The following is a 22,909-nucleotide window of genomic DNA, read 5'->3' on the forward strand; positions in this document are numbered from 1 at the left end:
CTAATATCAATATTATCACCATTATGATTGCTATTATTATTCCAGGCAGGGTTACTCCCATTAGTGAGGGGTCACAGGTGTGATGGTCAAGAACAGTACATAGGTGAGCCTACAGATGAAGTTGTTTGGTGAGTCCATGTGGCTGATTCAGCCATAGAACCTGTCCAAGAATTAGTCCCATGGACTGTTTATGCAAATGTGAACACCTTGGGAATATCTACATTATTGATGACTCATAATTGGATAATTCAAGCTAGGCAGGAAACTTTAGAATTTTTCAGAATCTTGTTGGCTTGGAAGTTTATTCCTAGTGAGTCCAAAGGTCTCTTCACTGTAGTTGACAAAATTTCAGGTGTCATGAATTTGACTCTTAGGGCAGTATTATAATCTCTGGGAACAAAGCAGGAGCTATCTTGCATTGTTTTCTAGCTTGTGGGAAAGAATAAGAAATATGTCCCCTTCAACAATTTGACCTCCATTCTATTGTTACATATTTTATTTCCATACAGTTTCTCTGTTTAAATAAAGAGCTTAACTGAGAATAGGTGAGCTTTCATCAAAGTAATAGTTTTCTTAAGCCCTGGAGGGTTTCAGAGCTTACATAAGTGCTAAGATTGGGTCCTCCATCTGGCTGCTAACCAATCAAGCGTTTTTTTTTGTTTTGTTGGGTTTTTTTGTAAAAAGCCTCAGCCACTGAGTATTTGGGGGTTTGAGGAATTGAAAATTAGTTGCTCTTTTGGATTTATAGTAATCATACAGGCAGGTTGTCAATATCAATTTCCAGCCTACATGACTCTTCCACGCTACTCTATGTGAAATAGGGGGAAACTGCCTTTGGATAGAAAATAGGGTAAAATAAGCTAAATGAAAGTCCAAGAAGGCCTGGGTTGGGAAGTAACCAAAATCAATATGTTCAAGGTTCAGTTTGGGTTTTTCAAGGCAACCTAGGGCTTGGATTATTTTCTGCTCTTTTGAAACTCTAAAGCTACAGCTAAAATCTGGTTTACGCGGCACATCACCTCAGGAATTTCTGGCATTTTTAAAGTTTTCCACTCAGAATGGTGCTAACCCATTTGAAGCCAACAGATTTTTTTCTGGTTCTCAAAGCACACAAAATCCAATAAATGGTCCAGTTAAAACTGATTCATTCGTTCATTCAATCATATTTATTGAGTGCTTACTGTGTTCAAAGCACTGTACTAAGCACTTGGAAGAATACAATACAGTAACAAACAGATGCATTCCCTGCCCACATTTGAGACTTTCGGTAGCCTAATCAGATGCTTGGAGCAAATCTGTCTCCCCCCAAAATAAGTTCTTTAAAAGGAAATGTCACTAAGGATATGTTCTTATGGTCTAAAAAGAACAATCAAATACTCAGCTTCCTTTGTGCAGAACACTGTACTAAGTGCTTGGGAGAGAATAGTATAACAGAGTTGGTCGACATTTTCCCTTTCTACAACGAGCTTGCAGGCTCGAGGGGAGCTTACAGTCTAGAGAAGGGTCATGAACATCATTGCTACCTCTGCTGGGGATCATGGGCAAATCATTTAGTCATTTTCAGCTCGAGTTAAGTGTAATTTTTTACTGGGATTTTTTTGTAGTGGGAATAGTTATACTATTTACATAACTCATAATTGAAGAAACACTAGGCATGGAATTTTACACTTTTGTTAGTTTGGAAGCTTATTCCTAGCGAGTCCAGTGGACTCTCCGTTTTTACTACTGATCATTGGGGAGTTGGTAAAAATCTACCTCCAGGCAGAAAGCTGAATTTACATTTCCAACCCAAAATGAATAAAAAGTTCCAGGAGAAAGTTAGGGAAAGGAAAAGAGGTGTTGTTTGCTCATAACTTCATCCATTCTAGGTATATTTGGAATCATTCCATTATTTTGTTACATCAAGACTTTATCAGAGAATGCTCTAAAAGATTTATTTTGTTTACAAAATAAATGGAGCAAAAAGCAATTTTAATAGCAGTCTTCATGTAAATATATAGGAAGACTATAAGCTCATTATGGACAGGGATTGTGTCTATTAACTCTTGTATTATAATGATAATAATAATGATGGCATTTTATAACGCACTTGCTATGTGGAAAGCACTGTTTTAAGTGCTGGGGAGGTTACAAGGTGATCATGTTGTCCCACAGGGGGCTCAAAGTTTTGATCCCCATTTTACAGATGAGGTAACTGAGGCACGGAGAAATTAAGTGACTTGCCCAAGGTCACACAGCTGGCAATTGGCAGAGCTGGGATTTGAACTCCTGACCTCTGACTCCAAAGCCCGTGCTCTTTCCACTGAGCCATGCATTGTGCTACCTCAAGTGCTTAGTAGAGTGTTCTGCTCATAGTGGCACTCAGTAAATCTGATTGATTGATTGAAATTTCATTCAATCATATTTATTGAGTGCTTACTGTGTGCAGAGCACTGTACTAAGCACTTGGAAAGTACAACTCAACAATAGAGACAAACCCTGCCCACAACAGGCTTAAAGTCAAGAAGAAATGTGAAGCAGTTTTGCCTAGAGGGAAACATATGGACCTGGGAGATAGAGGCCCTGGGTTTTAATCCTGACTCTGCCATTTTCCTACTTTTATGACCTTGGGCAAGTCACTTAACATCCCTGTGCCTCAGTTTTATCATCTGTAAAACAGGGATTCAGTACCTGCTCTCCCTCCTACTTAAACTGTGAACCCAATGGCAACTATGTCAGACTTTTTCTTTCGGTATTTATTAAGCACTTAGTATGTGCCAAGCACTGTTCTAAGCACTGGGGTAGATAAAAGGTAATGAGGTTGTCGCACTTAGGGCTCACAGTCTTCATTCCTCATTTTACAGATGAGGTAACTGAGGCACAGAGAAGTTAAGTGCCTTGTCCAAAATCACACAGCTGACAAGTGGCAGAGCTGGGATTAGAACCCATGGCCTCTGACTCCGAAGTCCATGCTCGTTCCACTTAAGCCACGCTGCTTCTATGATTACCTTGTATCCATCCCAACACCTATTACAGTGCTTGACACATAGGAACTGTTTAACAAATATCATTGCTGTAATTAAATGAAGAACGTGACAGTATCCATCTCAATTGCAAAGAGGAAAAACAATACTAATACCTTTTTAATCATGAAGCTTGAAGCATGAAGAGTTTTAAGTTATATTTAAGGAAAGCCATCCAGACAGAAAAGGTTGCTGAATATTTCTGGACATAAGCTTGTTTAGAGGAATGAATCATGACAAAGAGAAATTCCTCAATCTCCTGAGCATGTAGATCATGTCCTTCTATCATCAGGTATTCACCTACTTTGGGGATTCAACCATGTCCTCCTAAATAATAACATTGGTATTCACTAGGCACTTACTATGTGCCAAGAACTGTACTCACCATCGAAGGAGGAGGGAAAATAAATATTTAATCTCTACAGATGAGGGAACTAAGGCAAAAACTCCTCACCACTGACTATAAAGCATTTAATCAGCTTGTCTGCTCCTACTTAACCTTGCTGCTCTCCGACTACAACCCAGCCCACACACTTCATTCCTCTGTTGCTATCCTTCTCACTGTATCTTGATCTCATCTGTCTCGCTGCCGACTTCTCTCCCATATCTTACCTCTGGCATGGAACACCCTCCTTTCACATATCAGACATACAATTGCTCTCCCCTACTTCAAAGCCTTATTGAAGGCACAGCTCCTCCAGGAAGCCTCCCCTGACTGAGCCCTCCTCTCTTCTTCTTTCACTCTCTTCTGCGCTGTTCAAACCTGCTCCTTCATTCATCCTCCCTCTCTTCCCCATAGCACAAATGTATATATCTGTAATTTATTTATTGATTTATTTATCTATTTGTTTATATTAATATCTGTCTACCCCGCTAGACTGAGCTTGTTGTGTGCAGGAAATGTGTCTGATGCTACATTGTACTCTCTTAAGCATTCAGTACAGTGTTTTGCACACAGTAAGTGCTCAATAAATATGATTGAATTGCATTTAAATTTAAGTGACTTGCCTAATGCCACACAGTAAGCTGAATTAGAACCCAGGCCCTATGACTCTCAAGCTTGTGTTCTTACCACTAGGCCACAATGTTTCCCCTTGCTTCTCCTCTCGTACCCAAAAATCACCCTATCGAGTCTTCCATTACCTCAGTTCAGCTTCATGAGAGAATGAAGATTTCATTTGATCTTGTTCAATCAAACATGAAAAAGCCTGTTTCTGTAGCAGCCAGAAATCAAGGTTATGTCTTTTCCTTCTCTGTTCCTCTCACCAGTGTTTTCCCCTCACTTGAACTTCAAGTCACCTACGACCAAAAAAAAAAAAGACTTAATCAGCTATTACAGAAATGGATTTTCTAAACTGAAATACTTACCCAAATATGAAAACTGAATTTCTCATATAAAAATCTATGAATATTTAACAGAGACCCTTAGCTCTTATGTATTCATGTATATTTCCATATACTACTTACCCAGCTAGGTTGCTGGGCCATTGAAGAGAAAAAGACCTAATTAGCAGTAATCTAAATTGGATAAGAAATGTAAAAGAAAATCTAAATAATTCCAGGATTGCTTTGCCTCTGAGGTGTAAATTGAAACAGAGGGTTTTTTTTGAAAATAGACAAATAACTTATAAATATAGTGTTGTGAAATATTTCTCTGCAGTATGTTGGAGGATTATGGTAGAACATAAAAATGTATTTACTGGAAAAAAAGAACACATTTTTATTGTGATGGCTTTGGTTATTCTTACCAGACTTCTGGTGACTATGAAATCTTTAACATACCATAGAGTCTAGCATTTTTAAATAGATAAAACAAAAAAAAAAACCAGAGTTTAACTGGTGGATTGCCTGTTTTGAGCTGATGGGTCATATATCTCACAAAGCTTCAGCAATGCTGGCTTGATTAGAAGTTGATCTCCATAACTGTGTGTGGTGAGGGGTATTCCATGAAGGAGCTGGAGAGTGAATCTTCATGAGATCTTCAGAAATTGTTCTATGATTCCCTCAGCTACCAATGTTCCCTGTGGCCAAATGCAGAAGGATGAACTAGAGAGTTTAGCAATTCAATCAGTTCAGACATCCCTTCTGTATTTTTTGGACATTTAATTAATTAACAATAGTACTTGTCAAGCTCTCACCATGGTCCAAGCACTGTTCTAAATGCTGGGGTAGATGCACGTTATAGTTGGACACAGTTCCTCTCTCACATGGGACTAGCAAGAGGGAGTAGGGTTGAATCTTCATTTTACTGATAGGTAACCGAGGCACAGAGAAGTTAAGTGATTTGCCCAAGGTCAAGATTGATAGTAGAGTCATGGCAGAGCTGGGATCAGAACTCAGGTCCTCTGATTTCCAGGCCTGTGCTTGTTCTACGAGGCTATGCTGCTTCTCATTTCTCCATCATAAGGGTTTCTAAGACTGAATAACCTGGAGAATTGCTTCCACTCTTTGAGCTGGTGTTCAAACTAGGGTATGAATGCCATTTGTGTCTCCTCAGGCTCCTGGATCAAGTTCATGAGGAACTCTTATTTGCCAAATATTGATGGTACACCTGTTCCCTTGAATTAATAAAAAAAAATTTTTTCCGAGGGCTTTCACATTAGTGATCTCATCTGTCTTCCCAACATCCCAGGAAATTTGGAAGGGACGGGGATTTATTGTCCTCATTTTACCCATGTTGAAACTTAGGCACAGAAATGCAAAGTGACTTGGCCAACAGGAAAGCCAAGTTTAGGATCACAGAGTTCTGTGTTATTTCACCACACTCTGTTAAGGACATAAAGGTCATGTCTACCACCTCAACTGTATTACCCTCTCCTAAGTGCTTACTACAGTGATCTGCATACCGTAAGCATGCAATAAGTACCACTGATTGAATGAGCACCTGGTTCATCTTGCCACCATTCAAGTTGAACTTCCTACACTTCTGCTCTGTTGGCCTGGACAGTGAGATGCTGGGTAACAATAGGATCCTATTGATCAAACAATCAGTAGCATTGATTCAGTGTCTATCATGTGATGAGGAATGGAATAAGCCTTTAGGAGAATACTTAGAAGTAAAAGACACAGTCCCTGTTCTCAAGGACTTTACAATTCAACCTGGGAGAGCAAGACACAAAATTCTTTGCAGTTAGGAGGAAGAAGAGAGTGGGGAGGCTGATAATTATTAAATGCTTAGTTACTTAAGTAAATTGACAAAGTGGCTCGTGCAAGTTCTCACAGCAGGTAAGTATTGGAGGTGGGATTAGAATCCAGATCCACTGATTCTGGGTCTCTGCTCTTTCCACTAGGCTACACTGCTTTTTAGAGGTGCTACAGAGACTGTGAATACATGAATGTCTAGGTGCTTAGCACTGCCAACCATTCGTGAATTCAAGGACATCCTAAAAGCAAAAGTTAAAATTGGCTGTGTTCATAAAGCTCAAAGGAGTATCTGGATGTTCAGAAATACAGGCAGCCTTCACACGGGGGCAATGACAGGAGGGAGGAATCCTTGGGAGACTTCACTTCAGCACCATCACCTTCTGGTTCAAAGTTGTGGTTCCCTGAATGGAGGCATATTGTTATATGGAAATTTCATCTGGGTGGTCACCTGGTTCTTCCCATTCCTCTCTCTTCCCCCCGTCTATTTCTCATTCCCTATGATGTGCACACACACACACACACACACACACACACACACACACACACGCACAGCATGAGAAGCAGTGTGGCTCAGTGGAAAGAGCCCGGGCTTTGGAGTCAGAGGTCATGGATTCAAATCCTGGCTCTGCCACCTGTCAGCTGTGTGACCTTGGGCAAGTCACTTTATTTCTCTGTGCCTCAGTTAACTCATCTGTAAAATGGGGATTAAGACTGTGAGCCCTCCATGGGACAACCTGATCAACTTGTAACCTCCCCAGCGCTTAGAACAGTGTTTTGCATATAGTAAGTGCTTAATAAATGCCATCATCATCATTCACACTCAACACACACGATTATGCTCTACACACAGACAACCACCAAAGGAGTCTCCAAGTCAAAACAGCCTTCTGCTGACCCATAACCTCAATAATAATGATTATGGTATTTGTTAAGCACTTACTATATTTCAAACACTGTTCCAAGTGCTGGGGTAGATACAAAGTAATTGGGTTGGACACAGTCCCTGTCCCACATGAGACTCACACTCTTAATCTTCATTTTATAGATGAGGGACCTGAGTCCCAGAGATGTGAATTGACTTGCCCAAGGTCACACAGCAGACAAGTGGCAGAGCTGGTATTAGAACCCACAACCTCTGACTCCCAAGCCCAAACTCTTGCCACTAGGCCATGCTGCTTCCCCACGTGCAGCCTCCCCAGTCTTCAAACACACATGTCCTTTTCTCCACAGATCCCCACTCATCTGCAAGCCATCTTTTCCATGGATGTGCAGGTTGCCACCCGAGTGCTTAAGGCACAGAAAGACAGTGCAGGCCTAAGCCCTCTCCATTTAGGGATTGAAATTTCCCTTCTTTTTGCTTTCTCCTCAGGTCTTATGCTAATTTCATGTTCTGAAGCATTTCACTTCTTCTGGAGAACTTTCCCTTCCAAATTCCCTGCAGAAGGCTCTCATTCCTAACAATTAAATAACAGGTCAATAAATCAACAGCATTAACCAAGCACTTACTGTAAGCAGAGCACTGTACATAATGCTTGGGAAGGTACAGCACAGCAGAGTTGGTAGAAGCAATCCCTGCCCACAAGAAGCTTACAGTATTCAGGGCGAGACATGCATTAAAATGAGTTAGCAGTAGGAGAAATTTTAGAGTATAAGAATACATAGGCATTGTGAGGCTGGGGCAAATATCAAAGTGCTTAAGAGATACACACTGTACCCTCTGGTGCCTCTAGATGGTCCCACTCAGAACCTTTTATCTTCCAGTGTGCCTAGCCCTGCAGAGGGTGATCCACCTTTGACCCCATTTTCTCTATATTTACCCCATTTCTGGCCCTTCCTGGAGCACTTAGCAAACCTTCAGAATCGCATGTCTGCTACATGTCTGCTTTGTGACCTTGGTCACTTAACTTCTTTGCACCTCGGTTACCATATCTGTAAAATGGGGATTAAGGTTCTAAGACCCACATGGGACATGGACTGTATCAACCTTATTACCTTGTATCTACCCCAACACTTTGAACAGTGCCTGGCAAAGAGTAAGAACTTAAAAAAATTACCATTAAAATAAAAAAAAAGTAAAACAAAGCATAGCTCTGGTGGTTCCTCAACATGGCCCGAGTTTGGGGGCTATATGATGCATTTCTTTATTTGGATTAATTTACCCCTCCTCACACACACCCTGTCCTTCTCGCACCTCCTCTGTTTTATGATTATCATGTTGGTGCTTCCAACCCCACTGAGTTGCTGAGGCTCTAGCTATTGCACTTATTGCCCTGCCTTAGTTGCCACTGGAGTAACAGAAACATCAGGTATGTCATATATTTCAGGAAGTCCCATCCCCAGGTGTCAGGCCCTCTCAGACCAGGCATTCTCCTGTTGCCTCTGCAGCAGGACTGCCAGCTCCTGAGCTTAACCACTACAAACCAAGTTTGTCCTGAATCCAGATAGCTGCATCCATGGGGCTGGTTTCCACCCTTCTGTCTCTTCACTGATCAATCAACTGATGATATTTATTGAGCAGAGCACTGTACTAAGTGCTTGGGAGAGTACAATACAACTGAATAAGCTGTATTCCTTATGTTTCTGATTTGTACTTCCCAAGTGCTTAGTACAGTGCTCTGCACACAGTAAGCACTCAATAAATATGATTGAATGAATGAATGAATGAAAGTAGACTCATTCCCTGCCTGTAATGAGCTTACAGCCTAGAGGGGGAGAGAGACATGAATATGAAAAACGGGTACAACCATGACAACAGAAGGCACTTAGGTGATTTCATGGTCCTGAGCTCAGAAACTGGTCAGTATTTGAAATCAATTTACATTTCCAGAAGAACTCCAGAATAATTCTGAACAACTGCCTAGGCCCTTTATATAAAGGAGGAGCATTTGCTTAGGAAGAGCTCCAAACATCTTGTGTGTGTGGTCTCTCCTCTCTTCATAGTCTCCCTCTGTGCTGGCTCTGATGAGGCCTGGTCTCCAATGCATATGATTTTTCAGTTACACATTTTGAAACCAGTCATTTGTCTCCAAACTGTTTCTGAAAATCACTCAGCAGTTGGCAATCCTCCAAAGTGGTAGATGGAACAGTACGACCTAGAGAGAAGAAAATTCACTGACAAAACTCTCCTGGAGAAGGTAGGATGTCAGAAAGAATTGAAAGATGTAGAAATCTCTGTTCCGGTTTGATCGGGGAAGGGAGTTGCAGGAAGGGGGAAGGCAGAAGCTAATTGCTGGAGAAGGGAGAGGTCAGAGCAAGGCCCAGTGATAAGGGTCATTTGGAAAGAACACAGAATGCAGGCTAGGGATTAATGATAAGAAAGACAGGTACAAAGGAGGGTGAAAACTTGGAGAGTGTGGAAATCACTTGATGAAAAGTGGTTTTGCTTGATGAAAAGGGAAATGGTGAAAAGGAGAAGAATGAGGCAATAACAGTTTAGGAAAATGATCTGGGCTGTGGAGTACACTATATTTTTAAAAAGGGACAGGAAGGAGGCATGGATATCAGTGAGGCTAGTTGCTCCAGGAATCTAATCTGGAGCTGGAGAAAGCTAAAATCATGGTGGTGGTCATTTGGGTGTAAAGAAAGAAGCAGATCCAACAAGTACTGTGGTGGAAGGAAAGGCAGAATTAAGCAACAAAGCATATGTGATAGTCGAAAATCCTGAAGAATCAAAGATAGTACCGAGGTTGAGGTCTTCAGGGCAGAGAGGATGGCCATGTTATTGTCAGAGATGAGGAAGTCAAGACAAGTGGGAAGGAAATTCAGAAGTTTGATTTTAGACCTGTTCAGTTTAGACCTGTGGAGGGCGTTGGAAGAAAGAGGAAGTTTGGGATTGCATAGCAGAAGATCATTTACAGCTGGTGAGGAAGATTTGGGAGACATCATTACTGAGGAGGTATTTGAAGCTGGGCCAGGGAAGGAATTCCTTAAGAGAGTAGGTGGAGAGTGCTAAGAGTAGTGACTCCAAAACAGAGTCTCAAGGGGGAAACCTTCCATTAGCTGGAAAGAGGTGGGAGAAGAACCAGTGAATGAGACAGGAAAGGAGTGGTCAGAAAGGTAGGTGGAGAAATAGGAAGAGTATTGAGTCAGTAAATCCAATATATGGTAGTGTGCCAAGAGTAGGGAATTGTCAACAATATCAAAGGCAGCTGAGACGTCAGAGAGGTCAAGGAGGTTTGGAAGAATTCCTAAGTAACTTTTCATTCAAGTGAGAATACTGTAAACCACTGAGATAAAAACAACTAGAGAATTCAATCTCATTAAATTCAGCATTGTCCTTCATTGTTGGGCAGTAACGGCAGCAGGCAAGCCAAAATCTAATGTGCGTCCATCAAATTTGGTGTGATTCTCTTAAAGCCCAGAGGTCATGCAGCTCTTGAGGTGAAAAGGGAGATCTTCCCCAAGGACTGTCACCCTCCATAGTAGCCACTGTTGCTCACTGGGGATCAAACTTCTAGGGAATTCAATGAGAAAAGACGGCAGATGATAACAGTCTGTTCAGTCACACATGTCAACGACTAGTAGCACCAACAACGATGCCACATCTGAGTATAAAGAGTATATATAATCATAGTAAAAGGAGTCTTGGCAGTAGCATGTCATGTAGATTGTAAAAAAAAAATCTGCTTTCCATTTCAGAAAAATATCCTTCTTGATTGACTAATTTTGACTCTTAGTTTTCTGAATTTGAACTACTTAACTGCTCCTGTTCATCCTTGCCTCAAAACAAATCAGAGGCAGATTTGCCCACAAAAGCATATCTTAAAATAAAACCATCTGTTTGTATATAAATTCATCATTTTTGCATTTTTGTATTTTCTCCCTAAATTAGGTATGCATGGATCTGCTTAGTCACCTTTCGTATTTTAAAGTGGTGTCTCTGTTGGTGACATGTGCCTATGTAAATGATGATGGCTGAAAAAGACAAAACAGGACTGATAATTCCTTCTAAATGGTACACACACCCCTTGTGGAATGCCAAGTTTTCTGTTTTTACAGCACCAATAGATGATTATGTTTTGTACCAACCAACAGCCATAAAACCCTACCCATAACCAAATCTTTTCACAGGCAACACAGAAGGGAATGTGTCTGTTTACTGTTATATTGGACTCTCCCAAGCGCTTAGTGCAGTGCTGTACACACAGTAGGCACTCAATAAATATGATTGAATAAATGAATGAAAGAGCCTGCTTGCCAAATTCTGCTATCTAGACAGTACATTCAGTCAATTAAGCAATACCATTTATTGAGTGTCTAGCAGAGCACTATTCTAGGCACTTGGGAGACTGTGCTAGAATTAGTAGACATGATTGCTGACCTAGAGGAGTTTACAACCTTGCTGAATGGTATAAGACTGTGAACGTGAATGCAAAGTGTAGGTGAGAGTATCCAAGTGCTTCAGTGCCAAAGAAGCGTTGAGTTGGTAGTTGAGAGGGAAAGGGGTAGCAATGAATTGGGGAAGGTTTCCTAGATAAGATGGGATTTCAGAAGGGCTTTGATGATGAGGAAAGCAGTAGTCAGTGAAGGGGATGGTGTTCCATTTAGGAGGAAGGGCAGAATCAAGATGTCAGTGACAGGAGAGATAAGAATGGGGCACAGTGAGTAGTTTGAGTAGTTTCTCCATTGCACTTGGATTTACACCTGCTATTCACCCCTCCCTCAGCTCCACAGCACTTTTGTACATATCCATAACATTTATTCATATTAATATCTGTTTCCCTCTTTAGACTGTTAACCCATTGTGGACAAAGAAAGTGTCTACTGAAGGTTATATTGCTCTCTCCTGAGAGCTTAATGCAGTACTTTGCCCACAGTAAGCAGTCAGTAAATACGATTGATTGATTTGACTTGAGGGAATCAAGCATGTGAACTGGGGTGTAATGGGAGAAGAAAATGGATAAGTAGGAGGGAAAGAGGTGATTGAGAGCTTTTAAATGGTCAGGAGTTTCTGCTTGATGCAGAGAGAAATGGGCAATCCATTGTGGGTTTGGGAGGAGTGGAGGTATGTGTGCTGATTGAAGTTTTAGAAGAAAATGATGTGGGCAGCAGAGTGAAACCTGGCTTCAAGTGGGAGATATAGTGGAGGCAGGGAGATCACTAATGTCTCTGATGCCACAGTCAAGCCAAGATACAAGTGCTGGTGGTTTGGATGAAGAGAAAGGAATGGATTCTGGAAATGCTGACAAGCTGGATAAGGACGTTGAAAGAGAGGAGGGAGTCAAAATCAATCAGTCAATCAATTAACCAGTCATATTTATTGAGAGCTTACTTTGTGCAGAACGCCATACTAAGTGCTTGGGAGAGTACAATGTCACAGAGTTGGTAGACAGATTCCCTCCACAAAAGAAGCTTACAGTCTAGAGGGGGAAGGATAATATCAAGGAAGGTTAATGCCAGTAAAGCATTATCAGATAAGGAAATAGGATACAGCTATAAGGAAGAAGAAAAGTATGACCCTTGGAAGATAGGCAGAGGAGATCTGAGACTAACAAGGCATCCAGGTGAAGCACTAAAAGCTGCACTGAGGTGACCAACTGTAAGATCTGTAAAATCTGGACCAGAGAACATTCACTCATTCAATTCATTCAGTCCTATTTATTGAGCATTTACTTTGTGCAATACACTACACTAAGCACTTGAAAGAGTACAATACAACAGTAAACAGATTCATTCCCTGCTCACAGTGAGCTTTCAGTCTAGAGAATACACTTCAGCTTCTTCACCAGCATCACCTACTAGCCATTCTTCACTTCAAATGGCAGGAAAGATAGCCAGCAATTAGTTTGTAATAGTAGGAATAGTATTTATTAAGCATTTACTGTGTGCATAGCATTGCATTAAGGATAAAAAGGCACTTAGCTTGCCAGCATTCAGGACAAATTCCCAGTAACCCAGCTTCATTGACAGGATGTTAGGAAGGAATATGTTCTGTCGAAACAAAACACACTGTGCTATAATAATGGCTACAGCAATGTGTTAACAGCAGTAGACTTACAGGAGATGATAGCAGAACAGAAATCAACCTGTTAGGCCAATATCTTTGAGCAGCAAGTTGGCAAATGTTGTGATACTCAGAATGCATTGGGGCAAATGCCTAAGTGCTGCAAGGGACTGTCTTTACATGCAGGCAATGTGGAATGGTATTTTGGTTGGGCATTGACTTTCAGTCCATTATTGCCCATGTGCAAAGGATTTCCTTATCCGTAGCATCAAATAACTTGGATGAAACAGGCTAACGAGGAAGCCTCAATACGTTTTATGGTGCTCAGTAAGAAATGATCACATATCCAATCTGGGATAGAATGCTGCCTCCAACACGGTCAACCACTTTCTTCTCCTTCAAGCACCTTCAAATCTTGATTTCACCAATACAGTACTCTCCTGATTCTCCTTCTACCATTCTGACTACTCCTTCTCAGTCACATTTGCTGGCTCCATTTTTAACATTCTCCCCTAACTATGGGCTTCCTGCAAGACTTTGCTGTGAGTTAAATCAGTCAATCAATGGTAGTCACTTAGTGTTTAGTGTGCAGAATGCTGTACCAAGCACATAGGAAAATACAACAAAGTTGGCAGACATGATCCTTGCCCTCAAGGAACTTACAGCGGTTACCTACTCTTTTCACTCTATATCATCTATAAATCTCCTCAGAGCTATGTGGATGGCTCCTAAATCTATCATGCTGACAGCTTGCTGAGATCTGGCAGATTTTATGGGAAGGGAGAAGAGCATGAGCAAGTATGAGAGGGAGGCAAGGTACTAAATGAGTTTAGGAGGAGCAAAGCATCTGAACTTGGAAGTAGCAGCAAAAGAAAAGGGCCTATGTGCAAGATGGAGGGACCTGGGATATGGGAGAGGTTTGAGTCAGTTATAGGAAGTTTTTTGTTTTAATGGGGAGGGCGACAGGCAGTCATTAGAGGCTATTTGATCAGTGATGAGAAATGTGCTGAGCCACATTTTGGGAGGATCATCCAAGCAGCAGTGCCGTGTATGGATTAACGTGCTTAGAGATCGGTGACTGAGAGACCAATTAAGATATTGTTAGAATAGTCTAATCATGAGATGACAAGAGCTTGGATCAGTGACAGTGAGGAGTCAAGGATGATACTAATGTGTCAGACTTTTGGTACAGAGAGTATGGTGTAATGAACAGGTTGAAAACTTGACTGTAGTGGATTAAGAAGAGACTTTCTAGAGAAGATTATCAAGTAAGACAACTCTCACACTGTTTTCAACAATTGTATTTAATAAGTGCTTAAGAAGTTATTGGACAAGAACAAGTATAACAGAGTTGGTAGACATGCTGCCTGTCCACAAAGAGTTTCTCCAAAGATCATTTGTTGTCATTGTAGGAAACTGAACACTAGTCTGGAATAGACTCACCCATCAACAGCATTCCTTATGGTGTTATAGTCTAACTCTGCTGCTTCTACAGCCCTGAGGTATTTATTTTCCCCATTGAAATGTGAAGCAATTAAATAAAATAGAACACACAATGCTGCTTAACTAGAGGATTTTGATATGCAAGTCCATTATATCTCATTTATATTGCTGCCTACCAATGGAACAAGTAAATTTAGAAAAGGTCCTGTGGTCATTTCATTTTCCAGTTTCCAAGCAATGATTTCACTGGGGGATTGAAACAATTTATGGAATCATAGAATCATGGAATCCTACTGTTGGAAGGCGCCTCACGAGATAGAGTGGGTCCAGGCTTCTGCTTCAAGGCAAGTGAAAGTTTAAATCATGCAAGACAGTGAGTCAGCCATCTGCTCTGTCCTTAAAGATCTCCAGGGATGGAAACTCCTCAACTTCTTGATAGTCTTTTCTGGTGTTTACTCTCCTTAATATACAAGAGGTTCTTCCAGTTCTAACAAACTTATTTAGGCAAGGTTCCCTCTTCAGTTTCTCAGACAACATGGAGAACAATTAGTAACTGACAACTCATAAAAACCTTTCAAAGATAGGAAGACAGTTTATAAATCAGAACAAATACCCTCTCTACAACTTGCCCCTTCGTGGCAAGACATTCTTGCTTTTCCAAGACAGAATTGCGATATTGTTTTCCTTGGGACTTAGTTGTTCTTTAGAATTTAGAAAGACATTGTTTTCACCAGCACAGTGTCTCTGCTTTCTTGAAATCCGATTAGACCCATGCCTTGAAATTCAAAATAAAGGTAAAACGTTTGCACCGAGCATATGGTGAGGATATGAAAGTCATTTACTTCAGGAAGTTGTGCAGGCAGGAAATATCAATAGATTTAAGGAGCTGGATAAATTGAGGTATGAGAGGTCTGCAGTGGGATACCAAAGAAACAGTTAAGGATGTTGGAAGGTGCATCCCTAACCATTAATTAATGAATTATGGTATTTGTTAAGCACTTACTATATGCCAAGCACTGTTCTAAGCGCTGCGGGGGCGGGGGGGAATACAAGGTGATCAGGTTGTCCCACATGGGGTTCAGAGTCTTAATCCCCATTTTACAGATGAGGTAATTGAGGCACAGAGAAGTTAAGTGATTTGCCCAAGGTCACACAGCAGACAAGTGGTGGAGTGGGGATTAGAACCTACGTCCTCTGACTCTCAAACCCACACTCTTTCCACTAAGTCATGCTGCTCCTCCATTCATTCATTCATTCATTCAATCATACTTATTGAGCCCTTACTTTGAGCAGAGCACTGTACTAAGCGCTTGGAGAATACAATTTGGAAACAAATAGGGATTGCCATGCACAGTGAGATATGATGGTATCAAGTGTCACATGCCTTCCTCCCCTCCCAAATTACATTGCCTTAGGCCTAAAGAAGGATTAAAATGGATCTGTTTTGATCACCCTCCTCTTAGCTTTCCACATCCTCAAAAACCTTTGCTTTCCAAGATTCCCAGTGACTTCTCAGTACTGGACAGAAAATAGATCAGCTGAAAATTGGATCTGTCCTTGATCAGGTTAGACCAATGGCCACTCTAAACTCCTCTAATCCAATCAAACAGAAACTCTGTTTAAGTTCTCTAGCAACCCAGTAGTAAGTCTGGATTCTTAATCAGGCACAGCACGTGATGCATTTGATTATTTTTGTGAATTTCTCCATCATCATCATCAATCGTATTTATTGAGCGCTTACTATGTGCAGAGCACTGTACTAAGCGCTTGGGAAGTGAGATGGTTAGCATTAGAGAAGTGTTTAGCCTTGATTGTAGTAGTAGAGTAGCGAGGTGAGATAGGAGGGGGCAAGGTGATTGAGCGCTTTACAGTGAATGGTGAGGAGTTTCTGTTTACTGCAGATTAAATGATCTCTTAAGTAATCCCATGTATATTCACCTTAGGGACTAACTATAGAATTGAGCTAAGAATGAATTCTTCATCATCATCATCATCATCAATTGTATTTATTGAGCGCTTACTGTGTGCAGAGCACTGTACTAAGCACTTGGGAAGTACAAATTGGCAACATATAGAGACAGTCCCTACCCAACAGTGGGCTCACAGTCTAAAAGGGGGAGACAGAGAACAAAACCAAACATACTAACAAAATAAAATAGAATAGATATGTACAAATAAAATAAATAAATAAATAAATAGAGTAAAAAAAAATATGTACAAACATATATAGATATATACAGATGCTGTGGGGAAGGGAAGGAGGTAAGATGGGGGGGATGGAGAGGGGGACGAGGGGGAGAGGAAGGAAGGGGCTCAGTCTGGGAAGGCCTCCTGGAGGAGGTGAGCTCTCAGCAGGGCCTTGAAGGGAGGAAGAGAGCTAGCTTGGCGGATGGGCAGAGGGGGAGGGTATTCCAGGCCCGGGGGATGATGTGGGCCGGGGGTCGATGGCGGGACAGGCGAGAGCGAGGTACGATGAGGAGATCAGCGGTGGAGGAGCGGAGGGTGCGGACTGGGCTGTAGAAGGAGAGAAGGGAGGTGAGGTAGGAGGGGGCGAGGTGATGGACAGCCTTGAAGCCGAGGGTGAGGAGTTTCTGCCTGATGCCCAGATTGATTGGTAGCCACTGGAGATTTTTGAGGAGGGGAGTGATATGCCCAGAGCGTTTCTGGACAAAGATAATCCGGTCAGCAGCATGAAGTATGGATTGGAGTGAAGAGAGACATGAGGATGGGAGATCAGAGAGAAGGCTGATGCAGTAATCCAGATGGGATAGGATGAGAGCTTGAACGAGCAGGGTAGCGGTTTGGATGGAGAGGAAAGGGCGGATCTTGGCAATGTTGTGGAGCTGAGATCGGCAGGTTTTGGTGACGGCTTGGATGTGAGGGGTGAATGAGAGAGCGGAGTCGAGGATGACACCAAGGTTGCGGGCTTGTGAGACGGGAAGGATGGTAGTGCCGTCAACAGAGATGGGAAAGTCAGGGAGAGGGCAAGGTTTGGGAGGGAAGACAAGGAGTTCAGTCTTCGACATGTTGAGCTTTAGGTGGCGGGCAGACATCCAAATGGAGATTCTTGTTAAAGAACGTTTCAAATTCTGCACTTCCTTAATATGAGCTAAGAGGTGTGTGGAGATTATATTGACACCCATTCCTAAATTAAGTTGGGGACACTAAAACACAGAAAGCTAAAACACAGAAAGATAAATTTCAGTTTGATACAATCCTCCATACTTAGACCACAAACCCCATGTGGACAGGGTCTGTGTTCAATCTCAATAAAATGTCTCTTCTCCAGAACCTACAAGAGTGCTTGACAAAGAGTAAGTGATTAACAAACACCACACTGGATTCAAAACTCAGTAGCTTACCCTTTATCAAAATCTCCATCATCTTTGTCATCATCATCATCATCGCTGGCATCATTACATCAGTGTTGTTGTTGGGCTATTTATTGAGTACCTTTAAACTAAAAACTCTTGTTCTGTAGGAGCAATAGTCAAAATAACATGTGACTATAATTACTAGAAAGGGTTCTTTCCTAATCTTATCCTTTACTATTTGCTCACCGCTATGGTAAGTACTTTAGAGATAAATACAACTATTTAGATCATTTTAGCCAGGTTCCAATTTGATGGCATGGCAGACAACACTTCTGAAACTCATGAGCCCACTGTTGGGTAGGGACTGTCTCTATATGTTGCCAACTTGTACTTCCCAAGCGCTTAGTACAGTGCTCTGCACACAGTAAGCGCTCAATAAATACGATTGATTGATTGATGAGTTCATTCAAATATCTTTAATCTGAGACGTATCTACCTTGTACCATGGTATAACGTCATTTTCCTGAGAAAGGTAAAGTCATCAATGCACCTCTGAACTCATATTTATAGGAATGGGGCAGGTAAGCCCAGACATTTACCAAACGGGTCAAGAAAAATGTCCTGTCTTGAAAGAGGCAGTTCCTAAAGCAATTTTGGATCATTCTTGATGAAAGATACCACTGCAAGGTAAGATATTATCATCATTTCAGCCACTCATGGACTGTGTCCTTTTCTCTCCCCCAGCTCTATCACCTGGCAATATTTTTCTTTCATTTCTTTCACAGCAAGCCTGGCTCTTTTGTAGGGCAACTGTTATGCTGGGCAACAGCTGATCTCAGCTCTCAGAGGGGTCATGCTGTGCAGTCAGGTGGATTTTTGTTTTAAACTTGTTTGCACAGGACTCCTGTGTGCAGCTGTTTACTCCACAGAGTTTATCTCCCCAACACAGAACAATATAATTTATTTTTATAGTGTATCTTTCATAATACAGTATAACTAAATGGCTTCTTGGGGAGAGTCAATCATGGAATAAATAGGGTTTAAGGGGAGATGTAAAGCGAGAAAGTGACACAGCAGCCAATGAGGCAGGAAAGGGGAGGATTCCAGGTGAAGATTCAAAGACAGACTCCAGGGTCGAGGTGTTAGAAGGAAGAAGCAGAATGTTAATGAATGGAAACAGAACCACGTGAGTTGTGGTAGCAGGAACAGAGTTCTGATGTTAAGGACATTTCTAAACTGCAATCTCAGCTTCCTCCTTTAATTCTCTGTGAGCCTTAAACCCTCTTTATTTCATCTATGAAAATAACAAACTCAGGTAGTGTGGCTTAGGGGAAAAAACCTGGGCCCTGGGAGTCAGAGGAGCTATGTTCTAATCCTTGCTCGGCCTCTTGTCTGCTGTGTGACCTAAGGCAAGTCACTTAACTTCTGTGTGCCTCGGTTGCCTCATTTGCAATATAGGGTTAAAGACTGTAAGCTTCACATGGGATGTGGACTGTGCACAACCTGAATAGCTTGTATCTATTCCAGGGCTTAGAAAAGTGCCTACCACCCACTTCTTCTGGAAACATTATCCATCCTTAGTTTCACTGACACTATCCTCTCCGGGTTCTCTTCTTATCTCTCTGACCATTCATTCTCAGTTTCCTTCACAGTTTCCTCCTCTGCCTCCCACCCCCTAACTATTGGGGTCCCTCAAGGTTCAGTTCTAGGCCCCCTTCTATTCCCCATCTACACCCACTCCCTTGGAGAGTGTCTCTACTTGGATGTCCTCCCATTACCACAACTTTAACATGTCCAAAACAGAACTCCTTATTTTCCCACCCAAACCCTGTCCTCATCCTGACTTTCCCATCACTGTGGACAGCACCACCATCCTGCCTGTCTCACAAGCCCGTAACCTTGGCGTTATCCTTGACTCCTCTCTCTCATTCAACAAACATATTAAATCCAACACTAAATTCTGCGTGTCCCACCTTCACAACATCACTAAAATCTGCTCTTTCCTCTCCAACTGAACTGCTAACACATTAATGCAATCACTCCTCCTGTCCTACCTGGATTACTGCATCAGCCTTCTTGCAGACCTTCCAGCCTCCTCTCTCTCCCCACTCCAGTCCATATTTCACTTTGCTGCCCAGATTACTTTTCTATGAAAACACTCATGACATGTTTCCCCACTCCTCAAGAAACTCCAGTGGTTGCCCATCTACCTCCTCATCAAATAAAAACTCCTCACCACTGGCTTTAAAGCACTCAATCACCCTTCTACTTCACCTCACCACTCTCCTACTACAACCCAAACCACACACTTCACTCCTCTAATGCTAACCTTCTCACTGTGCCTCAATATAATTTATCTCATCACCGACCTCTAGCCACCTTGCCTCTGGCCTGGAGCACCCTTCCTCCTCAAATATGCCAGACAATTACTCTCCCCCACTTCAAAACCTCACTTAAGGCACATCTCCAAGAGTTCTTACCTGACTAAGCCTCCCCTTCCTCATCTCCCACACCCTTCTGTGTCACCCTGACTTGATACCTTTGTTCTTCCCCTCCCAACCCCACAGCATATATTTCCATATCTGTAATTTATTTATTTATATTAACATCTGTCTCCCCCCTTCTAGACTGTGAGTTCATTGTGGGCAGGGCATGTTGGCTTATTGTTGTATTGTACTCTCCCAAGCATTTAGTCCAGTGCTCTACACACAGTAAGTGTTCATTAAATACGATTGAATGAATGAATGCCTGTCACATAGAAGCACTTAACGAATATAATTGTATTTTCCAGGGTGTTGAGGTGACTAATTTTGTATCAGAAAGATTAGTCTTGAAAAATCCTATGCTAGAGTTAGTTGAACAATAGAGTTGATGCTGATTCCCTGCCTCATCTTAGAACATAGTTAAATCACAGGGCTATTTATGATTTGACTGAATCAGGCCATTTCTATCCTCTGTACCTGATGTGAGTTCCCCAAATGGTCCAGTTGTGAAAAACTGGATTTTGTTGTTGTTGCTGTTGCAAAAGTCAGAGCTATTCACAGCACACCAAGCTCCAGGTGTACCATGAAATTGGGAAGTGATGCACTTTAGTGTCAATCCTCTCCAACATTTGAAATGGTCATTGAAAGGTTTGGTCCTATCTAGAGACCCAGGGATGTTTTGAAGCAGCAGGTGTGCCCAGATGGGTTAAATTCATTGTTGCATTTGCCACGGTTTGTCACGTGTTGTTAAGCCATGTGCCTGACAGACAAAACTCACCCTTCAAGATCAGAAAGGTCAGTCATGGAAAGACTCTGTTCACAGAAAGCATCTGAGTACATCATAACTCCAGAATTCTTCTTTATAGGCATTTATCTGTAGCTCTCTCTCACTCTCTCTCTGTATCATTATATACCAATATTCCTCAAGGGTAATTTTCTGAGGACAAATATGAAGCCACAGTGCTCAGGCAGTCACCACTCTTTAAATAGAGTCATAATGAAAGCTACCTCAAACTTGCAAAATATCTGCAGTATTTTGAAGTACACTCTAATAATTAATAACAATAATAATAACAATAGTATTCGCCACATGCTTACTTTGTGTCAAGCACTGTTCTATGCCCTGAGGAAGATACAAATCAGTCAGGTTGGATGCAGTCCCTATCCCACAGGGCGCTCACAATCTCACTAGCCTCTTCCTCAGTTTTGCATATCTCGTTCATTACCTCAGCCTCTCTATGCCTCTGCCTCTGCTTTGTTGTCTATAGAGTCTCTCTGCGGTCTTATGGAAATTATTTGGTGACTGAATACAGAGTAAATGCTGGTTCTTTTTCCTTTATGCCCTCCTTTGGTGGCTTCAGCCACTGACTAAGAACTTGATGTTATTATAGTGTGGCTCAGTGGAAAGAGCCCAGGCTTTGGAGTCAGAGGTCACCGGTTCAAATCCCAGATGTGCCAATTGTCAGCTGTGTGACTTTGGGCAAGTCACTTAACTTCTCTGTGACTCAGTTACCTCATCTATAAAATGGGGATTAAGACTGTGAGCCCCACGTGGGACAACCTGATCACCTTGTATCCCCCCATTGCTCAGAACAGTGCTTTGCGCATAGTGCTTAACAAATTCCATTATTACTATTATTATCATTAATAGTAATGATAAGTACTCAGTAAGTGGGCTTGCTGTATCTATTATGCTTGGCAACACCTCAAACTCCGAATCCCATCACCTCTGAATTTACTATGGACTTCTCAGTCTTCCCTACTGGAGTTGGAGTGTCTGAAATCTGAGGACAAGGAACTTCAAATTACATTTGAAGAATGACAAATTATGTTTCTTCGTGCTGCAAACTTATTTCAACATATCTTAAAGTTGAAATTCAATGCCTCCCAGTCTAGAACAGTCCAGATTCATTCATATATTTGTTAGGGAAAGTGTTGTGAGGCCGCTGAAAGGAAATAATTTGGGGTGAAACATTTATGACTCTTGCCCAGATATTTATGCAGAAATCATTTGTGACCCTTTTTATCACTCATTACCATTTTACTGCTTCACTGATGCTTCAGTTCTCCCTTCCTGCCCAGCAAAAATACTCCTGTTGCAATACTTCATGAAAGTAGGGTTGTTTAGTTGCTGCAGTATGCAGACTAAAAAAAGAGAGTGTGTGCATACAGTTATACATGTTTGTGCATGTACACACACACACACACACACACACACACACGGCAAGTAGTCAAAGGAACACTATATGTAAAGAGAAATGAAATTTGAGAAGAGAAATAGCCCAAAAACAGAAGAGACAGAGAACAAGTGGGCATTACTGCATAGTCAGCTTTTGAACTGGGAAGTCTGAAAGAGCAAATGGTTTCAGACAGTAAGATGAACAGAATTACTATAGATTTCTGGATAATTAGGCATGAGGAATCGTGATATATTCGCCTACTGCATTTATGTTCCTTTTAAGGGACTTGGATTTTTTTTATGAGATGGCTTGAGGCTTGGGAATCTGTAGAGACTGAAATAGAAAATGAAAGCAGAGATTCTTTTATAATAGGTTTTCTGGCAAAGCATAGGTCAATTAA

This window comes from Tachyglossus aculeatus, chromosome 3 (assembly GCF_015852505.1).
Source record: "Tachyglossus aculeatus isolate mTacAcu1 chromosome 3, mTacAcu1.pri, whole genome shotgun sequence".
NCBI lineage: Eukaryota > Metazoa > Chordata > Mammalia > Monotremata > Tachyglossidae > Tachyglossus > Tachyglossus aculeatus.